At 55.0% G+C, this 24,411-nt stretch overlaps 1 protein-coding gene across 4 annotated transcripts in view; it reads right to left on the minus strand.

The window, feature by feature from the left end:
- The window catches only part of PIK3CD (phosphatidylinositol-4,5-bisphosphate 3-kinase catalytic subunit delta), a 45,991-nt gene extending 22,001 nt beyond the window's left edge, over window positions 1–23,990 (minus strand). For 3 of the 4 annotated variants that reach the window (XM_054579789.1, XM_054579788.1, XM_054579786.1), the window contains exons 1-2: window positions 5,752–5,851; window positions 3,941–4,061 (exon numbers count right to left, since the gene is read on the minus strand). The gene's annotated coding sequence lies outside the window, so the exon portion shown is untranslated. Of the gene's footprint in view, window positions 1–3,940; window positions 4,062–5,751; window positions 5,852–23,926 lie in introns of those variants that run through there. The other variant, XM_054579787.1, reaches the window with a different exon arrangement.
- Between the last annotated feature and the right edge of the window lie 421 nt (window positions 23,991–24,411).

Below are 24,411 nucleotides of genomic sequence, written 5' to 3' on the forward strand. Positions count from 1 at the left end.
ATTTCTGGACTTTCGGCTTTGAAGTTCTTACTTTAGAAGGTACATTTGTGCTTCCCTACAGCTGCACACCTGTGCACACCCTCCTGCCCAGCTTCTGAATATAGCGACGCGATCGTTTCTCGTTACTCAGACGTCAGTGCTTACATCATTGTGACTGTGTAAATATTGTTCAAAGCTAGGCCACGCAGCATACTGTGATTGTATTTCTTTTCTTGTTCAACTTTCTGTTATTCCTGCAGTTAATAGTTGCCTCGCTTTTCATCATCTTTGTTTTCCATGTCCGAATGTGTAATGCCTCCCCAAACTCTCCAGCAGGACCATAAAACCCTCAGAACCCAGCAGATATGGCAGGTCACCCGCCAGCCCCGCTTTTCCCTTGGAGCTGCCCCCCCAGGGCCCGCCGTCCTCCTCCGCGTGGGGCTGCCTGCTCTCAGACCAGCCGCACGGCCGCAGCGTTGGGACTTCCCTCCGCCATCACACGGAATCCCTTTCACCCTCTCTCCGCCGGTCAGGGAGCTTGGCTGCAAATAAAGAGGCCACCTCTCGCTGGTAGAGCAGGGAGGAACTGATGGCCTATGGCACGTTTGCTGCCCCGTGAGGAGCTCATAGTTCTGCTAGAGAGTTTGAGGAAGGATCAGCGATTAGCATGCTGAAAAGAAAGCAAATAAAAAGATGAGGCAACTGTCAAGTCCAGGAAAAACAGAAAGTTGGACAAGAAAAGAAACATAACTGCAGCCCGCTCTGTGGCCTCCACACTGCGTATCTGACGGCCACTTCGTACTGGGTGTCGGCTTATACCGCTGCCGCCTCTGTGGCGAGAACTTGAACTTGCAGCCCCTCACTGCTGCGTGGGTATAGCCCATCATCATCCCTCTCTCCTCTGTCAAAAACTTGACATCAGTGCATCTCACAAATGGACCACAGGTCACAGGTCCCAGCTACTGGGGAGACTTGAAAGTGAATCCTTTTCCGTTCCCCTGGTGGGGCCGGTGCTTACTTTTCTCTCCCCACTCCCAAGACTCAAAGTAAAATAGCAGCTGAAATACAGAAAGCCATTTGGCACTTGAACCAAATTAAGAACAAGGGACAATTGCACATTGTACCACTTGTTCCTCTTTCTTGGTTTACTTTCTCATTTTAGTGGAGCACACCCTCCCAGTATCTTCCTTGAAAAGGGATACAAAGGAAGGAGGGTAAATTTTGAAAATTCATGTCTAAAAAATATCTTTATCCTATGATTTTGCTTGAATGACAAGTACAGAGTTCTGAGCTGGGAATTAATTTCCCGTGGAAATTTGAGAGGGTGGCTCCGTCGTCCTGTAGCTTCTGGCGTTGCTCTTGTAGAGTCCAGTGAGTTCCGTTCTCTGATCTCCTCTATGTGGCCTCTTTGTTGGCTTTTTGTAACTTTTCTCTATCTCTGGAGTTTTGAAAGTTCTTGGTAATGTTCCGTGGTACATCTCCTTCTTTTATGTAGTGTTTCTTTTATTATTCATTGTGCTGAGAAATGGAAAGAAATTCCATTTCTTTCTCCCCTTTCTCTTGAGCTCCTTTGAGATGGATATGGGGCCTCCCAAACGGATTCTCCAACTTTCTTATCTTTTCTAGGATTTATTTTTCAATCTTCCAGCTCTATCCTATTGAAATTTTCACTATTAACATCTTAGTTTTATACCGAAGAGCTTATTACTATTTTAAGAATATTCCTTTAAAAAAAAACAACAAACCACATTGATGACTTCGTAATCCCTTCTTCTGTTTGTTCGGGTCTCTGTCCTTCCTGGTCCAGGCTCCGTCCCCGTGTGATGCTCTGCAGCTGCCCGTGCAACCTGACGAGCCAGGCACTCAGAGCTGTCTGTGCACAGGCAGGACCAGTTGCTGACAGGTGTCACTGGGAAGTGACAAAGTAGCAACGTAGCTTTCCAACAGGGTCCCCCTCAATCAATATCAGCCTCTGAGGCTCGCTTTTCTCATGAGGTCAATTTTCTCAGAAAGAAGCTCAAGGCCCTGCCTGGAGGGTGGGGATCGGCCAGGCTGCCACGCTCTGGGAGGCAGCCAGCCAGGGGAGGGTGCCACCGCTCAATGTCCCAACTCACACTGACCCCTCCTGTCCTCAGCCTGTGCCTCCTCCCAGCCTCCCTGCCCCAGGCGGGCCCAAGGCTGCCTGCAGAAAGCCCAGCGCCCTCCGCTGGGGTGCAGCCGGGAGCCGCCGAGCTCTGTGGGCTCAGCGGGCTCAGCGAGGGTCTGCGGCTCTAACACACCCTTCCCGCCCGTCTTCCTGCTTTCCGCCACCCTCTACCCCCCAGCATCAGTAAGACACTCTGTGGCCCCCAATTCTTGAGCCCGTGTGCGGGCAGTCCTGTGGACATGTCAGCTTGCTTTCCCCACAGCGTGGGGCACTCAGCGCTCTGCTGGGCTTCTTTTCCCCTACCTGTTCTCCATCTTTCAACATTTTTTGCTCACACCCCTCCTTCTCTCTCATCCTTTCCATTTTCTTAAGGATTTACTCTCATTTTAGTGGGCTTTTGAAAGAGCAGAAACAAACATTTCATTCAACCAGTTACATTTCTGCGGAAGTCCATAATCATACTTAACAAAAAATAAATAAAAATCAGGTGTCCGAAAACATACACAGAAGGCTCTCTGGTGGGGGGGGGAGGGGATTCCCACAAGGAAACAATGGTTGGGGGGAGTGGGATTAAAGGAGAGTGATGCTTGCAATTTTTTGTTTTTGCACTTTGTAAATTTTGCCAGTAAATAAGTATTTTTATAAATAAGAACATATGAGGGTTAAAATTATTATTAAAAGGCATCTTCTGAAACAAGAATCGAGACAGTGAAAACAAGTGTGGAGAAGAAACTCTAGTCACCACAACAGGCCACCAGGAGCCACGGCTTCACCTGTGCCCCCGGGCCTGGGGTCCCCCGAAAGCACCTGCGGCCTCCAGAGGGAGGCAGGGCCGGGAGGGGCCAGGGGCGCGGAGTTCATGGCCAGCCTCTCTGTGCCACAGTGGCTATCTGTCTTCACCTGCGTTATGGGTCAACATTCTGCTGAATATTTTGATCTTTTCAAAGAGAGCTACACATAACAAACAAGTTTGGAAAGTACCAATGAAGATCTGCAGAAAATGAGGTTGACGGGGTGGGATGGCCTCCCAGGATGACACCACTCTGTAACCTGAACCCCTTTCCATCCTGAAATGACGGTGGCTATTCAAGGTCTGGATAAGGAGGAAATGAGCTGTGTGCCCACAGAAGACAGACATACCCACAGAGCTTGCAAAGGGGACCACTTGCCCGGGGACCCAGGAGCTTGCTGACCACACCCAGGCACTCCAAGAGGCCAGAGAGGGGTGTCTAGCCGACACTCAGCCAATGGCAGCCTCTGGCTCAGTTTCTTCACTCACTCAATGAAAGGGCTGCAGTCATCTCCCAAGCTAATGTTCTAGAAGCTCCGAGGAACATTCTCTCTTACTGATATAGTGACTGCCAACTTACTGGAGAAATAGAACGTCCCCAGTACAGACTCCTTGAGAAGCAAGGATACTGGGTTATCAAAATTCAACCCACTTCCTTTGGAAGAGTGTTTTACTTTTGCTCCCCCAAACAGGCCGGCCCAACTCCACCGTGACCAGAGCAAGTCAAACACCGAACACTGCAGCTTCACAGTGGGCTCCCGGGCTCCTCGGGCCGGGCCGGCCCTTCCTTTCCCGAGCAGCGGTTTCCCTCCCTTGGGAAGCCAGCTGAGGTCTAGTTCACTTCCCGCTCATGGCTCCTAGCACAAATTTGGGTCATTCTCTTCCTTCCAACTCTAGTCCTACAGAGAGGTCCTCCTCTGGCTGAATGGTTGGGGAGGGTGGAGGACCAATTTCAGATTTCAACCTAACTGCAAAATGACATCTCTTCTTCCCCCAGCACCCACTGGTCTCCTTCCCCAGCCTACCTCTCTGGAATGGTTCAAGAAAGGCCAGCAGCAAGGGCCCCTCCGCCTGGCAGATTAAAGATGCTTTGGAATCAACGAGCGTCATTCCGCCCTTGCTCAACTCTGAGAGCTCCTTATCTGTCTGGAAAAAAAAAAACAGTGAAAAGAAAGGAAAAAATGAATAGAGTTGCATAAACCTTCTGCACATTCTCTCACAGAACTTTAGCTTAAAAGCAACTGTTTCACGCAGGGTCCCTTTTTGCAAACCGGTCACACTCTGCCGGATGGGCCTGGTTCGCCCTCTGTGGCAAAGCAGCCCCGCTCTTTGGTGGCACTGAAGCAAACCACAGGAGCACTTTCGGGGCCTGAGGCAGGAATGTATATACGTGCAGATGACTCACATCATCTTTAGAGTTGTCTGTTGGTTTTGTTTGGTTTCCGAAAGCAAAATAAGAGATCTAAGCCAGCTTGGGTTTGAGTTCCATTGAATGGCTGCAAAAAGCAGGTTCCTGGGCTTGAGGTCCCCATTCAAGACCCAAATTGCACCATGAAGGAAGATGCACCCCAGCTCCTGGAGGTGAAAAGGTAGCATGGAGAGGGTGGTGCTGGAAATAGTCTGGCCCCAGAGAGGAAGCAGGACCAGCCCTTCACCTACGCCCAGACCCTGGGCACAGCTGCCTCCACAGCAGGGAGTCTCCTGCCTGGAACCCACTGGGCCTGGCTGGGGAGGGGTCCTGAGAAGCAGGAAACTTGAACACTGGCTTCCCCATGAGACAAAAAGTCCAGTGCTAGGAAGCCACTGGAAAAGGTATCGGTTCCAAGGATTCAGTTCCCAAGGACAAGCTGAAACTCTTCCCGCTGTCAGCCTGTGCCAGGAAGGACGTATCCCCACGGACCCTGCTGGAGGAGCCCAGGAACGTGCGGCAGACCTGTCCCTTCACTCAGCATCCAGGGGACGATGCTGAGGACTTCCCAAGGCACTGCCACCAGAGAAATGGGAGGTCAGTGCCAAGAGCTGAGGAAGAAATAACTTCCATTTATGATCAATGGAATTAACAAGAGACAAAAAAGAGAAAAACCAAAAACCAAAACAAAACAGCAGCTCAGTCACAGGGAAATGAGATATGATTGTAGAGAAAACACTTTCAAGTCAAGGAAAGACAAAGCAAGCAGAAAGCATGGTGCAGCCCAAGGAGGGAAGAGTTAGCGAAGGCGATGGAGAAATTCATCCTCAGGAATTCAGGTCAGGAAGTGCGGAGCCGGGACAGAATTCACAAGAGGGCGGCCAGAGAGGAGGATCTTCCCCGGGAGAAAGGTGGGTCTTCTGCTCTGCTGGCTAGAACCTCAGGATCTGGGTCCGCCGCCCTCTAGCCCTTCGGGTTCAAGGGCAAAGCTTGGGAGGCAACGCTAGGCAAGGACCGAGAGCGAGATGCTCCGTCCGAATCGGGGGCAGGGGGAGGGGCGGACGCGCGTAGCCACTGCTGGGTCTCTGACAAGTAAACAGCTTGCCCAGAACGGCTCAGGGCCCTGCTCACCCCATCAAGGGCGACAGCGGGACACTCCAGTTCCCGGCCCCCCTCCCCCGGAGGCATGAAAGGGATGCAATGAGATGCAGACAAGAGAGCGTGAAGCAGCCCACACCAGAGCGCGGCCCCCTGCCTCGGCCTCCCCGGAGGAGTCCGGTCGGCCGCGGGAACGCGCGCGCCTCCCCAGCCCCCACACCCTGGACCCCTGGGCGCCCCAGGCGGACAAAGCCCCGCGCCGGGCGGGGCGAGGCGTGCGCCCGGGGGGTACTGAGACCCCACAGGCGCGCACACAGGTGGGCTCCGTACCGGGTGTCGGTGCCGGGGGCGGGGCCCGGTCTCCCTGGAGACGGTTGCCCAGGGGACACGGCGGGCGGGTCCCCGAGCGGCGGGAGGACGCAAGTCTCCGGGTGGCGGCGCGGAGCCCGCGGGGGCCTGAGGGCAGGCCCGCGGCGCGGAGCCGGTGAGCGGGGCTTCGGCGGAGGGGCGCGGCCCGGGGCGGGGCCCGGACATCAGCGGGCGCGGGCGGCGCCAGGGGGCGGGGCGTCCCCGGGGCCCGGGCGGGGCCAGGACCTGCCGCCGCGCGGGCACCGTCGCCAAATTCTCACAGCACCAGCCAGGCGAAGCGCAGGCGCGCAAGCCGTAGCCAGGCACGGAGAGGCCACGGAGGCAAATCCTCCCCGATCCCGGCTGCACCTGCCGGGCCCGCGGGGTTGGATCCCGGAGCCTCCGCGCCGCCGCTGGACCCCGGGCGGCGTGCGCACGCTGCCCTTTGCCCGCCTTGTAACGGAAGGATAGAACGTGCCATTTGCAGAGTGAGCGAGGACTGGTCGTCAGCCAAGCCGCTTCCGCTCCCGGGTTCCCAGGGAATCACCAGAAAGGGCGGGGCACGGGACCCTGTCACGGATCCAGAGCCGGGGTCACCCGAGTGACGGGCCGTCCCGGGCTCTGGGCTCAAATCCAGCGTGCGGGCTTTCTCCCAGCCTCTGGGCCTTCCTTCCCATCGGGGTTCCCCTTACAAGTCGGATTTAGAAAATAAATGGGTTTCCCCGGGACTTTCACTAACACATCTTTTCATTACAATGGGCTGCGTGCATGTGGGCCCAGTGCCCGAGCGCCAACGCGGTCACCCCTGCATTTCCTCCTGGCGCTGCCGTCGCTACCCAGGCGTCGCACTGCACGGGGTACCTCGGTCCCCCTGGGGTTGTAAGTGAGAAAACTGAGGCTCCGAGGGCTGGGAACTCGGCCTCACCCGCACTCCCACGCAGACACGCCCGCCCGCAGGCACGCGCACCGCCTCGTAGCGGCAGAGAAAGGGAACTGCTTCTGTTTGCTGCTGGACCCTTAGGCTTCCTGCCTTGCAGTGCCCCATGTCCCCTCAAAATGTACTTTGGGGTCACAGCCCTGGATTTAAACCCTTGCCACAGTGGAGAGCGACAGGAGGAGCAGAGTGTGAGGTTCAGAGCCACCCCCTCAGGGTCCCACCGGGCAGAGCAGACGTGGGTGGAAGAAAGTGATCGGAGGTCCAATTGCTCTGCGCGTCCCCGCCGCTCTCAGGTGCTCCAGGCGCGGCGCCCTAGGCAGGGCCCGCCCGTCCGAGCCCCCAGCGTCGCCCACAGCACGCGGGGAGGGCGACGAGCAAAACTCGGCCAGCAGCGTGAGAGGAGAGGACCAGGTGACCGGGTCGTGGGGGGTCCCGCGCCCCCAGCACCCAGTAACTCTGTCAGCGCCGGGGTCCCAGCAGCCTAGGCATCTTAAGAAAAAGGGGGTTGTCATGGCGGAGGAGGCAACCCCCCCCCCACGTATTCCCTCCCCGGAAGTCAGACACGCTGAAAAACACACTCGCACACACGTTCACACACAATCCGGCACAATTGTGTAAACTGACACACGGTGACACACGGCCACGGACTCCCTCAGGCGCACTCAGCCACAGAGACCAAAGACAAACAGGTGCACACTTTCACAAAGACACAACCCACATACACACACAATTATATAAACTGGCACTCAGATAATGTCACATTCACCAAGACCACACGCCCACGCGAGCACATCCACAGGCCGAACCTCACCTACCCACCCAACACAGCGGAGCGGGGCGGGGCTGTGCACCCGAGAGCCGGCCTCCGGAGAGGGCGGTGCCTCGGCCGGTAGGTGGCGACAGCGCAGTGAGACCCATTGAGGCCCAGGGGCCAACGCAGGGCTCAGCCCACAGGCTTCTCGCCCTCCCCTTCCTCCTCCTGTCCCCAGCCTGCGGAGGGGACTGGTGCAGCAGAAGATGATCCCACGGCTGCTGGGGCGCCCTGACTCAGTGGGGTGGGGTAACGCCTGGGCCCCCTGCTGGCCCGCCCTTGATCCCCGAGCTGGGGTTTGTCAGGATGAGAAATAGGCCGCTGGGATTCCAGCTGGACCTTGGATGGGCGGAGAGAAACTGAGGATTCTCGGACAGCCACGCTGGCTGGGCCGGCGTGGTATCCCTAACTATCCCCAGCCAGGAAAGGAAAATGGCCTTCGGTGCCAGGACACCAAGAAGAGTTTTCAAGGAGCAGATAGGCCTGGGTGGTTCCCCTCCCCCCATGCCAGCCACGGGCGGCCTTCTCCCTGGGGCCGCAGTCCTTTGGACTTCCCTTTCTCTCCAGCATGACTCTGCAGGAAAGCCAAGTTCAAAGACATGGTCCTCATCAGCAATGGGATCCCATGGCCTGGCTTGGGGTTCAAATTGGGGCTCTCAGGTTCTGGTTCCTCTGGAGCCCAGAGAAAATCTAGGCTTCTTTGGAAAGGCCAAAGCCCCAAAAAGTCATCCTGCCTGTCCTGCAGCGAGGTACTGGACACCGACAAATTCCAGAAAGACACATCACACGTGGGGGAGAATGAAGTGAATTAATAACAGATACAAAGTCTCTAGTGCCTGGTGCATGGAGCAGATGCTGTTTGCTCTCACATGTGGGAAACAGACACAATGAGATCGAGTGACTTGATGTCATGCAACTAGTCAGTGGCAGAGAGAGAAGAAAAAACCAAATCTGCCCTGACCGGGGTGGGTCGGGTACTTGTCAGCCTGCAAAGCCAAAGGTCACAGGTTCGATTCCCAGTCAGGGCACACGCCTGGGTTGTGGGTTCAGTCCTTGGAAAGGACGCATAGGAGATAGATGTTTCTCTCCCTCTCCCCCTCCTTTCCCCTCTCTCTAAAAATAAGCAAATAAATAAAAATTCAAAAATAAGAAACCAACTATTGGGGGAATCACCACTTTTGGGAAGAAATGCGATTTGAGACCTTCGCCACCTCTTGTCTCTGTGCGCGCGTACAGGCCATGGTGCGGGCCAGCGAAGAGTCACATACAATATAGAACTGGGAGTAACGGTGAGAACTTCGTCGATAGAGAAAGGAAACCAAACAAACAAACAAAAAACCAAACTGTCAACCTGTTATTTTATCTTTTTTACAGTGGTCGATTGATTCATTGATGGAGAAATGAAACCAAACACAAAAATACCAACTGTCATGCAGTTTATCTTTATTTTATCTTATAGCAAAATTGTCTCATGGCCCATCGGTTATATGGTGAACACGTGTGCAGCAAAAATGCTTGTGGCAACGATGCTTGCGGGAAAGTCCCTAGAACTGGAGTGGATACAGTGGGCAAAAGGATGATTCACATCGCAGGTGGGGTGAGGTTTCATCATGCTCCTCAAAAGGGTGTGCCATTGAACGTTTATGAGCTGTTTATTTCTGGAAATTTCCATTTAATATTTCTGAGACTGAGGTTGACTGCGGGTAATTGAAAACGCGGATAAGCTGGGGGGGGTGGGGAGGACTACGGTTGTTTACTGGATAAATTCATTTCACCACCGAGAAAGTCAGAGTAAATAGAAATATTAAAATTCCCACCCCCCACTTGCTAATGCTCAATGGAGAGATCCTCTCCTAAGTTCCCCAGCACCAGGTGGGAAGCCTGAGGGGCCTGCTCGCCCTCCCCCGCCACCCACCCCACCCCCACTCCACCCCGCCCCCCGCCCCCAAGCCCTTGCTACATTCAACAAGTAAGAGGGAAGTTTGTTTTCTTTAGGAGCCACTCCTTCTCCCTCTCCTGACACTTCCAGGTACTCACTGTGGGGACTGAAATGTCAGTTTCTCCCACTGCCCACCCATATCCCAACCACCCATCGTCCTGGAATAGACCGGCTCTTCCTACTCAACTCTGGCACTCAGCATTGTAGGGGGTCAGAATATGTCACCCCAAAATATGGCACTGTGGCATATTATTTTTAATTAAAAGTAGTTGGGAAACAGCCTGTGCGAGAAGGACCTCTGAGCCTCCTTTGTCCCCCTGAAAGCAGGAGACAAATGTCCCATGTGAAGGTGCCCTCACCATACCAGCAGGGTGGGATCCATTCTTATCACTCGAGACAGGAAATCTAGGGTGAAAACACTGCATAAACAAACCTTGTTACTTCCACTTTCCTACCCCTAGCTCAAACCCATTTGTCTCAGCAACCCTTTGCACATTTATTGTTTCTTTGTCTAAAAAGTGCAAACACTTCCTGCTCTGGTCACTTTGAATCTCCTATCTTTGTGGGGCTCCCGTACTTTCATATGTAATTAAAATCTTTTTTTTTCTTCCTGTTACTCTGTCTTTTTATTATAAGAGGGTTTCAGCCAAGAACCTAGAGGGGTAGAGGGGAAATTATTATTCCTCCCCTATAGCATTTGCACGTGTGCTCAGATAAGACACTGAGTAGGGACAAGGCTAGGAAGGCTATAGGAAGAAAATAATAAGATAAAACAAACAGTTAAATGTTTGTTTTTAATTCTATTCGCAAAAACAGGAGGACCCTGGAAAATAATCCCCCTCGAAGAGCAGAGACAGTTTCCATAGTTAGGCACACCATGCCCCCTTGACCTTGTCACTCTCAGGCACAAGGACAGGGAGCCTAATGACAGGGGTGTCTGGTCCCGTTACCCTGCCATCTTCACACATGTTCATTAACCTTTGAGACGCTCACCCCCAGTTAACGCAAAACATGGCTCATCTGTAGTTGAAAAGCAATGTTAATTAGAGTTGGGAGCTTCCTTCCTCCCTTCCTCCCTCCCCTCCTTCCTTCCTCCCTCCCTACCTTCCTCCCTCCTTTCCTTCCTTCCACCGATTTTCCTAGGGTAGACCCAAAGTCTGCCTTAATAGAAGTTTCTGGAGTTTGTGACCTGGGAGAGGACAGAGAAAAAAAAAAAATGATGCTCCTGTTGGAATGCTCGTTCTCGTAAGTGTCTGCCTCAAAGCCACCGCGGCTGTGGGCACGCTCCCAGGCAAGGCGAGGCTGGGAGCCCTGGCGTTCGATAGAGCTGGGTGTGGATGAGTGTCCCGGTCACTCCTGAGAGAGGTGCCCGCCCGTGGGCCGGAGAGGGAAGGGGCAGTCGGCGGGGGCTGCTCATGGGGACTTCGCCGCGGAGCCCCGGTCACACACGGTGTCCCGCCACCACTTGCTCTGAGCCTTAGTTTCCAGTTCTGGGGAGGGACCCTCGTGGGAGGACCCCACGTCTTAGACTTCTTTGTATCTTTTAGAGAAGAAAAGATACCCCTCTGTTTGCTGGAAAGATCAGTTGTGAATACCTACTGGGAGAGAATGAGAGTAAGGGAGAAGGAGGGCGCCCAGCACAACAGGGCATTGCTCCTGGAAAATCCCCGGTAACTCACAACACTGATCTCCAATCATCGCCCTGTGAATGAAACCTCTCCGTGTGTGTGAGAAGCCATGGAGGGCAAGAAAATTGAACTAAGGGCTAGGAAATTTTTTAGAGGTGGGGCCAAATTTGAAGACGGTGAGAAGATGAAGGTGGCAGTATCCGACTCGGCACAGTCACAGAGCTGAGCCCTAGAGATCCTTTAGTGAAGACGGGGCCGGGGCCTGGTTGGGGCCACACAGTGGGATTAGCGCCCACATGTCGCAGTCAGTGTCCCTGCGGTAAATACCCGCGCCTGAGAGTCCCTACAACCAAGTACCCACGACGCAGGCGGCTGCAGCGGAGGGAGCAGCAGCGGACGTTGTCCGGCCCGGACTCCAGGGAGAGCAGCCATCGTGCTAAATGTTTGCGCTTACTGTGCAGGTTTCAAACCATGGAGACCAATTCTTTAACATCTGGCCCATTGAGAGGTGCCATTTATGTCCCCCCGCCCCTTAAATCGGGTGGACTTGCGACTTCTTTGACAGAAAGACAGACAGAGAACAGCAGAAATGACGCTGGGTGCCTTGAGAAGTTAGGTCCTAAAAGGCCATGCGGCTTCCGCCTGGTTTGGAACCAAGCGCTCCGGGCTCCGCCCATCGGGAAGGAACTGTGACTACCTGACGCTGCCACACTGTGATGAAGCCTCAGCCAGAAAGAGAGGCCAGGTGTCGGCCCTCAGGTGGACAGTCCCTCCTGAGCCCCACCTCTGAGCCAACCCCACCCAGGCAGCTAGACTTGAATGAAGAAATCTCTAGATGATTCCAGCCCTCCAACTGTTCAAATTATCGGCAGCCCTTTGAGAGTCTTCCCAGCTGACCCCGGGCATCCCAGAGCCCAGCCAAGCTGTCCTGCCGAGCCCTGTCTCAGGTCCTGGCCCACAGAATCTGTGGGCATAATTAAGCAATGTTGCTCTATACCTCGAGGTTTGATGTAGTTTTTAACGCAGCAGTAAATACCTGGAGCTTTGCAAAATTTTATTAAGTCCTCGAAACAGCCCCCCTGAGAGGTATTATCACCATCTCCACAAGGAAACTGAGGCCCATGACTTCCCCAAAGCTACACAGTCAGTGGCAGAAACAGGGCTGGGACCCACTTTTAACCACCACCAAAAACTGCTTCTAACAAATCTTCAGGGCATGAGGCCTGGTTTTTAATGCATGATTTATGCCCATTTTATCAAGACCCCACCCTGCCCCGTAAGGCAGTCTCATGACGACCCAGGATAGGAGGGGTCCCCGGCGCCTTCTGTTAGGGAGTGTGACGCAAGGCTGCGGTGGGAAGGCTCAAGTCCACTGGAACGGGTCCTGGGGCCTGTTCAGGTCAACATCCGTCTTGACAACATAAATGAAAGGAAGTCCAAGAACTGGCTCTTTAGTTGGGTAGAAATGCAAACAGAAGTCACAGAGGCCTGGAGGGATCCTCTATAAAAATGATCCCACCAGAGGTGGGCAGACCTGGCGGAACCAAGGGCAAGGCTGTATGTAATTAATCACATGCTAACTTCCTTGATCCCAGAGTCCGGGCGGTGGAGCCAGAGAAGTCTCAGCCCGCAGCTCATCCCCCTTTTTAACATCTTCACCCAAGGGTGTGTGAATTGATTTTAGAGAGTAAGGGGGAGATGGGGAGAGAGAGAAACATCGATGTAAGAGAGAAACATTGATCGGTTGCCTCCCGTACACGCCCCGACTGGAGATCAAACCCGCAACCTAGGTCTGTGCCCTGACTGGGAATCAAACCCACCAACTTCTGGAGTACAGGATGATGCTCCAAGCGACGAGCCACCCATGCAGGGCAAGGCTCACCCATCCCTTCATGACCAATTCGGCTGCGTACCAGGTATCACAAGGGCCATTCTCCGTGTGAAACTGTATCCAGTCACGGCCTCCCTCCTGGTTGTCACACCTTGGCGCTAAGGTCTAAGGGCAGCGGGCACCTCGGTGCGGGGTGCTCGGCACCATCCCCGCTCATTGGCCAAAGGGGATTTATCTGCATGCTCATCTTTCGGGAGGCCCTGCCTCGTCTCAAGATGCCTAGAGCCTGCCACGTGGAGCCCGGGCGTGGCTCTGCCTTCCCATCCTCTGCAGATAATTCCACCCACCCATGACTTGCACCAGCTCTCGCAAGCTAAGGCCCTTCACGCAGAAGAGAGGGAGGCCACAAAACCACAGGACGCAACTGTTCTGAAGGACACTGGCCTCGTGAATGAGCCATCCTACAGAGGAGAGTCACCGAGGGAGGCAAGAAAGCCGGTCCTTGCTGAATGCCCCCCAAAAGGAGCCGTGCGTTTAGGACAAAGAAGCGGATTTAAATGGCAAAGAGTAAACTTGAAAATAGTACTTAGGTGGTGGTCAAGACAAAATAGAAACCACTTCAAAGCAGACTTTGAACAAGCCGTGGTGGGAGCATGTCTTCCGAGGCCCCAGCGGTTCGGAATCTTGCGGTTCGGAATCTTGCGTCCCTCCCCTGCCTTTGAGGTTGGTTTTGGGGTCAGAATCTCAATGCAGGGAAGCCAGTGGTAGGACCCCAACAGCCTTTCAATGCACCCTAAGAGTCTGGGGTGAACCCAGGGGACATCCAGGAACCCAATGGAATTGCATGCAAGAGCGTCCTCATAAAGCAGTTCCTGGGGAGAGGGGCCATGATTTTCAGCAGCTTTTCATAAGGATTTGAAATCTGAAAAAACCTTGGGACCACTGGGTGGCAGGGTTCTAGGGTAGGCAGACAAATGGGGGTCCCAGACCCAATTCTAACATGGCAGGGACTGGAGGTCCCCACCACCAACAAACAGTTCTTGGACACCAGTGGGAAGCCCACGAATTCAACTCTGTTTTGACACCGTCTACTCTGAGGTGACGTCATGTTCCATAGGCTAAGGATTCAGTCCCACAAGACCGGCCTACACACGTGCGCACACTCACGGTGGCCATGGAGGAGGGACACATCACAAGGGACTTAGCTATTTAGCAGCGGGCCACCCCCCAGGGCCTTGCTTACAGGTCCTCCTCTCTCCTCTCATGAAACCCCAGGCCAGCAGACGGGCATCTCCGCCCTGGGGTGACACAGCATCCTCTGGACAGCTCTCCATCACCCCCCGTCTGGCCAGCCTGTCCTGGCAGGTGCCACGTCCTTCCCCTCCCCCATCACTGAGCACCTGCTGCATCCCAGGAGGATGATGAAGGTGCCTTATATCCGCTTCCTCATTGAATCAGCACGGCTGTATACAAAGGGGAAAGTGGGGCCCTTGGAGCTTCCTGCCATAGCCAGTCGCAGGGAGAGGCCGGCTTGAACCCAGGGTGATTCCTGAGCTCTGCCCCTACCACGGTGCCACACTGGCTCTCCCGGGTCAGGGCAAAGGAACCAGCTTGGGGCCACTCCCAAGCAGACACCCAAGTCCCTCAGCCCTGATTGCGTCCCCCACCAGCTCAAAAACCCTTCGGTCGATTTCCCGTGAAAGTTTCGAGGTCTGGGCAACGAGGCAATTGATATCCCAGGGCCCGGCCCTGCTTCCTCGGGACAGAGGGTGAGGGTGGGCACCACTCTGGGTGGACTGCGGCTGGGCCGGGGGCAGGGCTGCTTCCTCCTGGCGCCTCTCACTGCAGAGGGACAGTGCGCAGGAAGCCAACTTCAACCAGAGACAAAGGAGCAGCAAGAACAGGGGAGATGCCCTGGGGCAGAGGGCAGCTGAGAACGGGGCTGGGAAGCCCTTCTGTGAGGCCACCTGGCTCACCCCTCCCCTGCCTGGGCTCTCGGTTCCCAGGCCCCCATTCCATGCTTCCTCCTGGGAAACAAGGGGACGCATTTGGGGACAGCATAGACCAGTGGTTAGAAGCAGGCCTGTCACTTGCTAGCTGGGACATACCTAGGTTAAGTTACTAAGACTCAGTTTCCCCTTTTGTAAAACGGGAATCACAATAACACCACATAATGTTGAATAACTTTTTTTCTTTATTGATTTTAGAGAGAGAGAGAGAGAGATTGATTTCTTGTTCCACTCATTTATGCAGTCATTGGTTGCTTCTTGTGCATGTCCTGACCGGGGATTGAACCCAAAACCTTGGTGTGTGGGCCGATGCCCTAACCAACGGAGCTGCCCGGCCAGGGCCGTTGAGTACGTTGGTATTTCCAAAGTGCCAAAACATTGCCTAGCACACAGTGCATGCTGCAAAAGTGTTTGTCGTTGTTGTTACTAGTAGTAAACAAAAAAAGAGCAAGCTAGGTGAACGAAGGCGAAGGCGGCAATTCTGATCTGGCTAACGCAAAGCCCCGAAGTACGCACGCTGTGGGCGGGGCCACAGGGAGGGAGCTGGTGCGGGCCTCCCTGCGGGCCTGCTCCGCTTGCTGTCTGGGCTAGAGCCCTTGTAGCTTAGCGGGGAGTCCTAAGCCGACCCGCCTCTGGCCCCAGCTCTGTGACTTAACGCCTCTTCTGACCTCTATAACCAGCAGAATCAGGGGTGAATCATCCTCCCCATTCCTGCTTCAAAACACCCTGACTGGTCCCGGTTGGTGTGGCTCAGTGGATTGAGTGCCGGCCTGTGAACCAAAGGGTTGCTGGTTCAATTCCTAATCAGGGCACATGCCTAGGTTGTGGGCCAGGTCCCCAGTAGGGGGCCTGCAAGATGCAACTACACATTGATGTTTCTCTCCCTCTCCCTCCCTTCCTCTCTCTCTAAAAGTTAATAAATATTTTTTTAAAAAAACACATCCTGACAGAAGATCTCAGTGTGCAGACCACGTGGCCAGCAGGCTACCCCTCAGGTGGCTAGGGTGTCAGGCCTCTGCGGTCTAACAAGGGTTGATGACACTTGTTCCCAAACATGCACACACCAGGTGTTCGCCTTTGCAATTACACAACATACTATGTAGATAAGTGGATGAAATATGGGTGTGAGCCCTGGCGGGGAAGCGCAGTTGGTTAGAGCATTGCGCTGACATGCCAGGGTTGCAGGTTCCATTCCCAGTCAGGGCACATACAAGAAACAACCAATGACTGCATGAATAAGCGGAACAGCAAATCGATGCCTCTCTCTCCCCTCCTCCTTTCCTCTCTTTCTAAAATCAATATTTTTTTTTAAAAAAACCTTAAAAGAAAAAGAAATATGGAAGTAAAAAGAAAGAGCTGGTGCTGAAACCCCAGGGTCCTGCCCATGCATCCCTGCCTCAGTTTCCCAAACTGCACAAAGGAGCCTCCAGATGTCAACAGCGGAAGAGTCACCGAGATGAATTCTGGACTCAACCAGTAGTAAGTCTTTATGTCCTATTCCCACGTGACAGAGCCTGCAGGATTGCGGGGAGACTGGGCCCTGGGGAAACAGCCCTACTGGGACCTCGAGAGTCCCCACGGCTCATCACAGCCCCCTCTTCGCCGCTCAGAGGAAGCAGCACCCAACATCGGTTCGTTCGCTTGTCCCAGGGAGACTCGCACCCAAATCCCGCCAGACAGCCAAGGGCGCCATTCCCTCCGCTCCTTCCAGGGTCGTCTACCTCTGCAGCGCAAGAGTCGATCCCTGTGCTTAACCTACGTCCCTTTGGCTGAAGCGTGACACATCTCTCCTTGTTCAAACAAGAGAAATCCTGAAGGTGAATGGAGACTAGTTAGATTACATTATGACGTTAACAGTAACAGCTAATATTTACTGAGTATCAGCTAGGTGATGCTTATTACGTAGTTACTTCAATTAGTTAAGACTACCTTAGGAATGGGTCCATCAGCTTCATTTTGTGGAAGAGGAAAGCAAGGATCAGAGAAGGTGAGAATTCCACTCCAGGCCACACAGCTGGGAACTGGGGAAGCTACAGTTTGAATCTGAATCCATCCAATTCCGAAGTTCAAGGGTTTAACTGCTGCAAACCTCTTGCTATCCATACAGCTAGCAACCGGAAAGAACACTGTATAACCTTTTTAGCAACCCAAGAAACACACTTAAGATGACTACCTTTTAGCCCTGGCTGATGTGGCTCAGTGGATTGAACGCCAGCCTGTGAACCGAAAGGTCACCCATTTGGTTCCCAGTCAGGCCACATGCCTGGGCTGTGGGCCAGGTCCCCAGCTGGGGGCGTGCGAGAATTGACATTTCTCTCTCACATCTGTGTTTCTTTCCCTCTTTCTCCCTCCCTGCCCCTCTCTCTAAAAATAAATAAAGTCTTTAATTAAAAAAAAAAAACAACCACCTCTTAGACCTATTAGTAAACATTTTTTTCCATGTTATTCAACTCCAAAAAAAGTGTTAAGAAACTATTATAAGATACATTGGACCAATCTTTCCTGGAAAGCTATTGAGCTCTAAGAGCTAGAAATATGGTCGTTGCCTTTGGTGCGAGCATTTTGACTGTGAAAAAAGTCACATGCCTGAAAACGTGAGTTACAGTATTTTGAGAGTAGTGCGTGTGTGTGAGTACGGAAGCAAATAGATGTCCCGTAACGGGGGAGCCTTGAGGAAATGACAGTGACCTGCTTTAGGACACTTACACTGCGTTACAAAGATGGCTAGGTTACGAGGCAACGCGGACAATATTAACGAGCCAGCGTTATTGGAGAAAGTAAATTACATGAAAGGGACTAAGAAGTACAAACTGCCACTTGTGTACAGTCCCGGGCATGTCGCCACACACAGCACAGGGAACATAGGCAGTACAGCCACCTAAGGTGTCACATGGGTGCTAGATGCATCGGAGGGTCACTGCGAAAGGTATTGAAAGGTCTAATCACTGTGCTGTACACCTGAAATGAATAAAATATTGTATGTGAACTACAGGGTCCAGTACAAATAATGCTCCTTTTTATTACAAAATCTTTTATTACAAAATCATAAGCATGTGATTGTGTAACATATCAATATCACACTCAAGCACACCAGGTGACACTTTAGGTGAAATATTTGAATTAGAACTATAAATGGTTACGCCCATATTATTACCCTACCAACCACACTCAAGCAGGCGTTACTTCTGCTGGTCCCTGCATAATTTAAAAATAAACACCACAGAAAGGAAATTACAAAAGCATATGCCTCGCCCCTCAGAAAACTACACACAGAATTACCATGAGAATTACTAGCGACTCCGCTCCCAGGTATGTACACAACAGAATTCAAAGCAAGGCAGCGGCCAGATGTCTGTACATCTGTGCGCATGGCGGCGATGTTCACAAGAGCAGCGCATGTATCCATTGACATAGGAGGGGATAAACAAAATGTAGTCCATCCGGACAATGGAGTATTATTCAGCCTTAAAAAACAAGGAAATTGTGACACATGCTACAACACTGATGAAACTTGAGGACGTCATGTTAAGTGAAATAAACGGTTCGCTAAAAGACGAATACTGCGGGACTCCACTTATGTGAGGCGCCAAGACTAGTCAAATTCACAGAGATGGAAAGTAGCGCGGTGGCTGCGGGCAGCGGGGGTGCTGGGGCGGGGGGAGAGGAGAGCGGGCACTTCATGGGTCTAGATGGTGAAGTTCCGGACGCGGATATAGAGGCGGTCGCACAATGATGCGCATGTACGAAATACCACACCAAATACCACAGAGCTATACACGATACTGAGAAATGGTAAATTTGGTTACGTATCTTTAATCACAAGTGAAACATAAAGTTTAAGGTAAGAAAGCACATGCCTACTAATCACAAGTAAATTAAGAATACATAAAAAATGGGAAAGACACCCAAATTGGCAGTGGCTACGCTGGGACAATGGGATAATAAAGCGTCCCTTGCGGACCCCTGCTACCTCCGAGCGCCTTCACAGACACTGCGTGTCCTGCTGCGGGCCAGCGCATCGGCGCACGGGGCCGAGCGTGAGGGCCAAGGGCTGACCCTGGGCCCGCCATCCCAACGTCACAGCCCCGGACCCGGAAGCTCCCTGGGGTTAAGTGAGATGCCCAAGGCCACTGAGCAGATAAAAAGGGGCTGAGACGAAAATCCAGCCTGGCTGCCTTTCAAGGACAATCCTTTATCTCCCATGTGGCGATCCCCGTATCCTCACCTTTGCACCCTACCCTGCCGCACCCCACCTGCACACAAATGAGTTTTCAGTGTCAATAACTGGGCTGTGATCCCACATCCCTATTGATCAGACAGCAATTCTCCTAGATTTCATGCCAAAGCGAAAAAAAAAAGCAAAGAGGAGGGGGCTAGGCAGGAAAGTAGCCCTGCCCCCCCTAGAAAGCTATGGAGAACCCCCCAGTGCACACCCCCAAGTCCTCATCCTCCTTGTCCTAGGAGCTCTCAAATCCTTCCCGGCACCACCGGCCCCATCCTGCCACAGCGGCCCCTGGAGGAGGACAGGGGCACAGCCGCAGCGCCGAGCCCTGGCCCTGCTCAGCGAGGACACGGTGAAAGGCGAGGGGCTGCAGAGAAGGGGGAGCCTGCCTCAGTGGGACCCTCCGCCCAGGGGAGGCTGTCCTTGCCCTTGCAGAGAAGGAGGGGAGGACGGGAAGGGAGAGAAAACAAGCAGACAGAGCAGGGACAGGGGCGGCTTGGTTCTCTGCAGGTGAAGAACTTAGATTGCAGGGTGCTGGGGCAGGGGCGGCGGCAGTGGCGGGGGTGAGGGGCGTTGGGGACAGAAATGTTCTTTTCTGTTATGGGGACCCCGGAGGTGGGAGGCTGCTATGAGCCAAGTTGAGCCAAGCTGACTGCTCAGGGCGCGGCCAAGTCAGAGGCCAAGTCGCAGAAAGGGAAGCAGGAGGGAGGACAGGGAGACTAGAGACAATGGGACAGCCAAGGCCTCTGGGGACATCCTTGCGTAAGGTCCCCAGGGGAAACAGCAGCCCAGGACCCAGAGGCAGGGGGTGTCCGGTTCCCTGCAGACATGACCGTGCACAACGGCTTCCCCAGAAAATACCAGAAGGAACACAACCTGTCCACATCCCAGAAAGACACAGCTCTGTCTCGTCCCCTGCCCCAGCCTGGGATCTGCGTTTGAAAACATAGTTATGTGGGAGAAGGGCCTTTGCAGATGTAATTAAGTTAAGGCTCTTGAGGTGAGTTCATCCTGGATTTTCCTGGTGCGGCCTAAATCCAACGACAAGTGTCTCAACAAGAGACAGAGAGGACAGGCACCAACTCGCGAGGGCAGCGGCAGAGACTAGGGGTGCGCTGCCACAGGACCAGGGAGCCCTGGAGCGCCCAGAAGCACGATGAGAGGCCAAGCTGCTGGAGGGAGCAGGGCTGGCTCGCCCCTTGGCTTTGAACTTCTGGCCTCCAGAACCATGAGGGGATAAATATGGGCTGCTTTAAGCCGCAAAGTCTGTGGTAACGCATTGCAGCAGCCACGGGGAAGGCACAGAGCATCCTCTAGCACGGAAAATCCCAAGCCAGGCAGCTTGCCGGCCTTCCTCCTGCGGCTCGGCCCGCCCCGCCCCGCCCCCGCCCCCGCCCCGCGTCTCTCCCCTGGCATTCTGTCTGAGCGGAAGGCAATTTTCCCCAAGGAGAGACAAATAGAAGCTGACTGAAATGCCACTTTACAAACGCCACACCCATCCCTCCAATCACTCTCCCTCTGGGCGCAGGGAGCCGGCCGCCTTGGAAAGCACCCATTTCTAGAAGCAGCCTGACCTCTGAGCGGTGAACCGTTTGCTCCTGGGGAGGGGAGTGGTTCTCACACGCCAGGAGCCAGCAGAGCTTGGGGGTGGGGCGGGGGGACACGTCACAGTGAGGCCCTGGGGAAGGAGAGTGGCCACGGTTTGGGACAAAAGGCAAAAAAACAGTGTTTGTCTGCAAGGAAAGAGTGAGGAGGGAGGTTCCCGGGTTTTAATTTTTTTTCCATCTTGAAACTGGCAGCATTTTTGATATGATTGCGGGGGATTTCCACCAACCAAATTAAAGAAAATTCCGTTGTCACAGTTCGCTGCCAGGAGAGAAGGAGTTTTGCAACCTTTGTCATTTAAAGACGACGATGTTTGTCTCCCTCCCCGCCAGTCCCCCGAGGTCCCTCCGTCCTGGGACAGGGACCCGGCGGGCGGCTGCTCCAGGAGCAGCGCTGAGGACCGTGTCTGACCCCCAGGCGGTGGCTGAGCAAGCGTTGCTAGGGAGGGAGGCGTCTGGAGGCGCCCGAAGCCCCAGCCGTCAGGCCCGCAGGAGCAGCTGGCTCAGGGAGGCGGGGAACTGCTCTCTAAACAAAAATGGTTTTGAAAAATCAGCCGGCCAAAGGGGAATTGCTTCATAGGTTGCACATTCACTTCTCCCTTTAACTGTGCAATTGAAGAAAAACAAGGTGAAGCAGGAACTGACCCCTCTCCCCCCCCACGTACACCCCAAAACTCCCTCTGCACAACAGTGCCCGGCTGCTGGGCACACAAGCTAAGGCGTCTGAGGCCGGTCTCCACCTGTGTGTAGACTGGGGGCGCCCTGTGAGCTCGCGGCCGCCGCCCACGACCCCCACCCCCACCCCAGGAGCAGGCACCCTGCAGGTCTGCCTGCCCGGTCTCAGCGCAGCCCCGGGGCTCCCACTTGCTACACCCTGTAAAGCCAGAGAAAAGGCGGCATCCACAGCACGAGGCAGGCCCGCTCTGTGGCGCCTGAGCTGAGGCTGCAGAAAGGCAGCTTGTCCTGCTGCAAGGCGGTGTGGCACGCCCCGGAGCACCCCTGGGCCCCTTGCCCTGATTCCAGAAACATCTATATTTCCTCAGAGAGGCCAGCGCTGTTCCTGAACCTGGGCCGAGGAGGCGTGGGGAGTGGGCTGTCTTTCACCCCGAGCACCTTCTGCTCCTCGGACATGAAATGGTAAGGCTGTGAAAGCACCGAAAAGGAAAATGAGTCTGAGGAGGCCCCTGGCTGTGCACCTCCTCCCCACCCCCAGCCAGGACCGACTGAATCCTGAAGGGGGAAATCAATCAAACCACAGCAGGACTCGGAAATGCGAAGAAGCGGGCAATTTCTGCTCTGGAGAGGGCAGCACAGAAAGGCCTGCTTCTGTCTCCCTGTGTTTGGTGCCAGCCCGGCAAATCGGAAGCATTTTCATCCCCACTTAATCACATCCATCCGACCTGGCGGAGACCGGGGGTGGTGCGTTCGCACCGCGTCCCCCACCCCCCCACCCCCGCACCCGCAGAGCTATTAGGAAACATTCGTCCAACCTGCAGGCGACAGCACCTCCAGAGGGAAACCGCTTTGGCATCGGAACCAGCTGCGACTCTGGAGAGCTACTTGTGATTGCGTGGGTGAGAAAGTTAACTTTTCTGAGCCTGAGTTTTCTCCACTGGAAACGAGCCCACATCGTCAGCCCTCGGTTAACCGAGAACACTGGGGAAAAAACGATCGACTCTTCGGGGGGAAACTCCCCGGGCCCCATTCCTTCGACGAGAACCCAGGGCACCGTCAGGCGCTCCCGCAGTGTCTGCTCTAACGGCAGTGAGCAGGGGCCTGGATCCTCGGTTTGGAGATCCCTTTGGGGCAGTGAGCCGTCCCCTCCCAGGCTCCAGAGCGAGGGCTCCCCGCGCGCCCAGAAGAAAACAACGCGCGACTGGGCAGAGCATGTCTGAGGGTGGCGCCCGAGGGAGGCTTCTCAGCAGGAGCCCGGGCTAAGCAGCCCCACTTGGTAGACCGGGGAGGTTGCAGACCTACCGGCGCCCCTTCTAGGGCGCACCCGGACCAAGCGAAGGCCGCTCAGTCAGTCACCTGACGGGTCGCGAGCGCTCAGTCCGCACGCTGGGCAGATCCCAAGGATGCCGCGCCCGGACCTGGCACGCGGGCCACCCCAGGGCGCCTCCCACCCCCGACGCCCGAAACCCCATCCCGACCCCCTTCCACTGAAGGACTGCACCTTTCCCAGCCCCGAGGACCCCGTCTCCCCATCGGGGCAGAGCGCAGCCGGGACACAGTGCCCCCCCCATCTCGGTCCCCAAAAAAGGTTTCCTTGTTCCCCTCGCCACGATTTCCAAATAAAGAGGGGCAGAGGAGGAAGCCTAAATAAAAACAGGAAACTCGATTTAAAAAAAAAAAAAAAAGCCTCATTCAGGCCGAATTATGGGTAAGATGTACTGAAAAGAAAAAGAAGGGGGGGAAAAAAAAAGAGTCCGGAAATGCAAAGCTGGAGGCGGTTTTGCCGCCGTAACCCGGGATCCGCTGCAGATCCGGGGGCTGATTTCGGCGCGGATGCAGTAAACACGCGGCGGGGCGGGAGGGAGACAGACCAGCTGCACGTCCACGAGCCCAGAGTGAGTGCCCGGTCCCCTCCAGCCCGGGTCCGCGCCCGCCAAGGAGGAGGTGCAGGGCCCGGGCCCGCGGTGGCTTGCGCGCCCCTCTCCCCGCGCCTCCGCGGGAGTCCGGGGCGTCGGCACCGCTCGTGGGAGCGCAGCCCGCGCCCCTCCGCGCGCCTGGGGCGGCCTTCGTCCCGCTCGCCCGTGCTCCGCGCACTCGGCTGAACTCTTCCCGTCTCCCGCGCCTCGGAGGGTGCACGCGAGGCCGCCCCACAGCTGGGAGCGGAGCCGGGGCTCTGCCGCCGAGCCGGGGAGCTCCTCCGTCCGCTCCGAAGGGCGCTCGATGTGAGCGCAGGGGAGCTGTTTGCGCCCCTCTAGGCGGGCGCACCGGGGGCGGCCCCGGGCCCCTAGTTCAGCTTCGGCCCAGGTCCTAACAGCCAGCTCGCGGGGCGCCACTTGCCGGGCTCGCCTGACGCGGAGATGCGCCCTGCCGCAGGGCGCACCGAATGAGCGCGCGCGCGGTGACCCTGCGCGCTGGCCCCGCTACTCCGCGAGGCTCCCTGAAGCCCTTGGCCCCGGTCTTCTCCCCGACCTCCCTAGACGCGTCCGGAGGCGAGCGCTTACCGGTCCTGGTGCAGCTGACACGGCTGGGGTGGCTCGGCCCAGCGGCTGCCTTGAGCGAGGTCGCTGGGCGCGAGTGAGCCTCTGGGGAGGGAGGCGGGGCGTGATGGGGGCGCCCCGCCTGCTGACAGCCCGCACACTCCACTTCCCACTTTGTTTCCTTTTTACTTGCAACAGGAAAAACAACAGGTCCTCCCGCTGCCTCATCTGCCCCCTGCCCTCCCCACTTCCCCACCCCACCCCGTCTTCGGCTGGAGGGTTGTCACCCAGCTGCCTCTGGAAGCTACATCTTGCCCTTCTTCAAAACAAGAGCTTTTTGTTTTGGTTTTTTAAAAATAAACATATACAAAGGAAAACAACCAAATAAAGGTCACGGAGCCCATACCAACGCCCCCCCAGGCCCTTCCCGTTTACACACCCAAGGAATTTCAACAGTGGCCAGAAAAAACCAGGGGGGGCCGTAAATGGGTGTGAGGACTGGTGAGCGA

This window comes from Pteronotus mesoamericanus, unplaced genomic scaffold (genome assembly GCF_021234165.1).
Source record: "Pteronotus mesoamericanus isolate MK-2021 breed Mesoamerican mustached bat unplaced genomic scaffold, CSHL_Meso_final contig_557, whole genome shotgun sequence".
Classification (NCBI taxonomy): domain Eukaryota; kingdom Metazoa; phylum Chordata; class Mammalia; order Chiroptera; family Mormoopidae; genus Pteronotus; species Pteronotus mesoamericanus.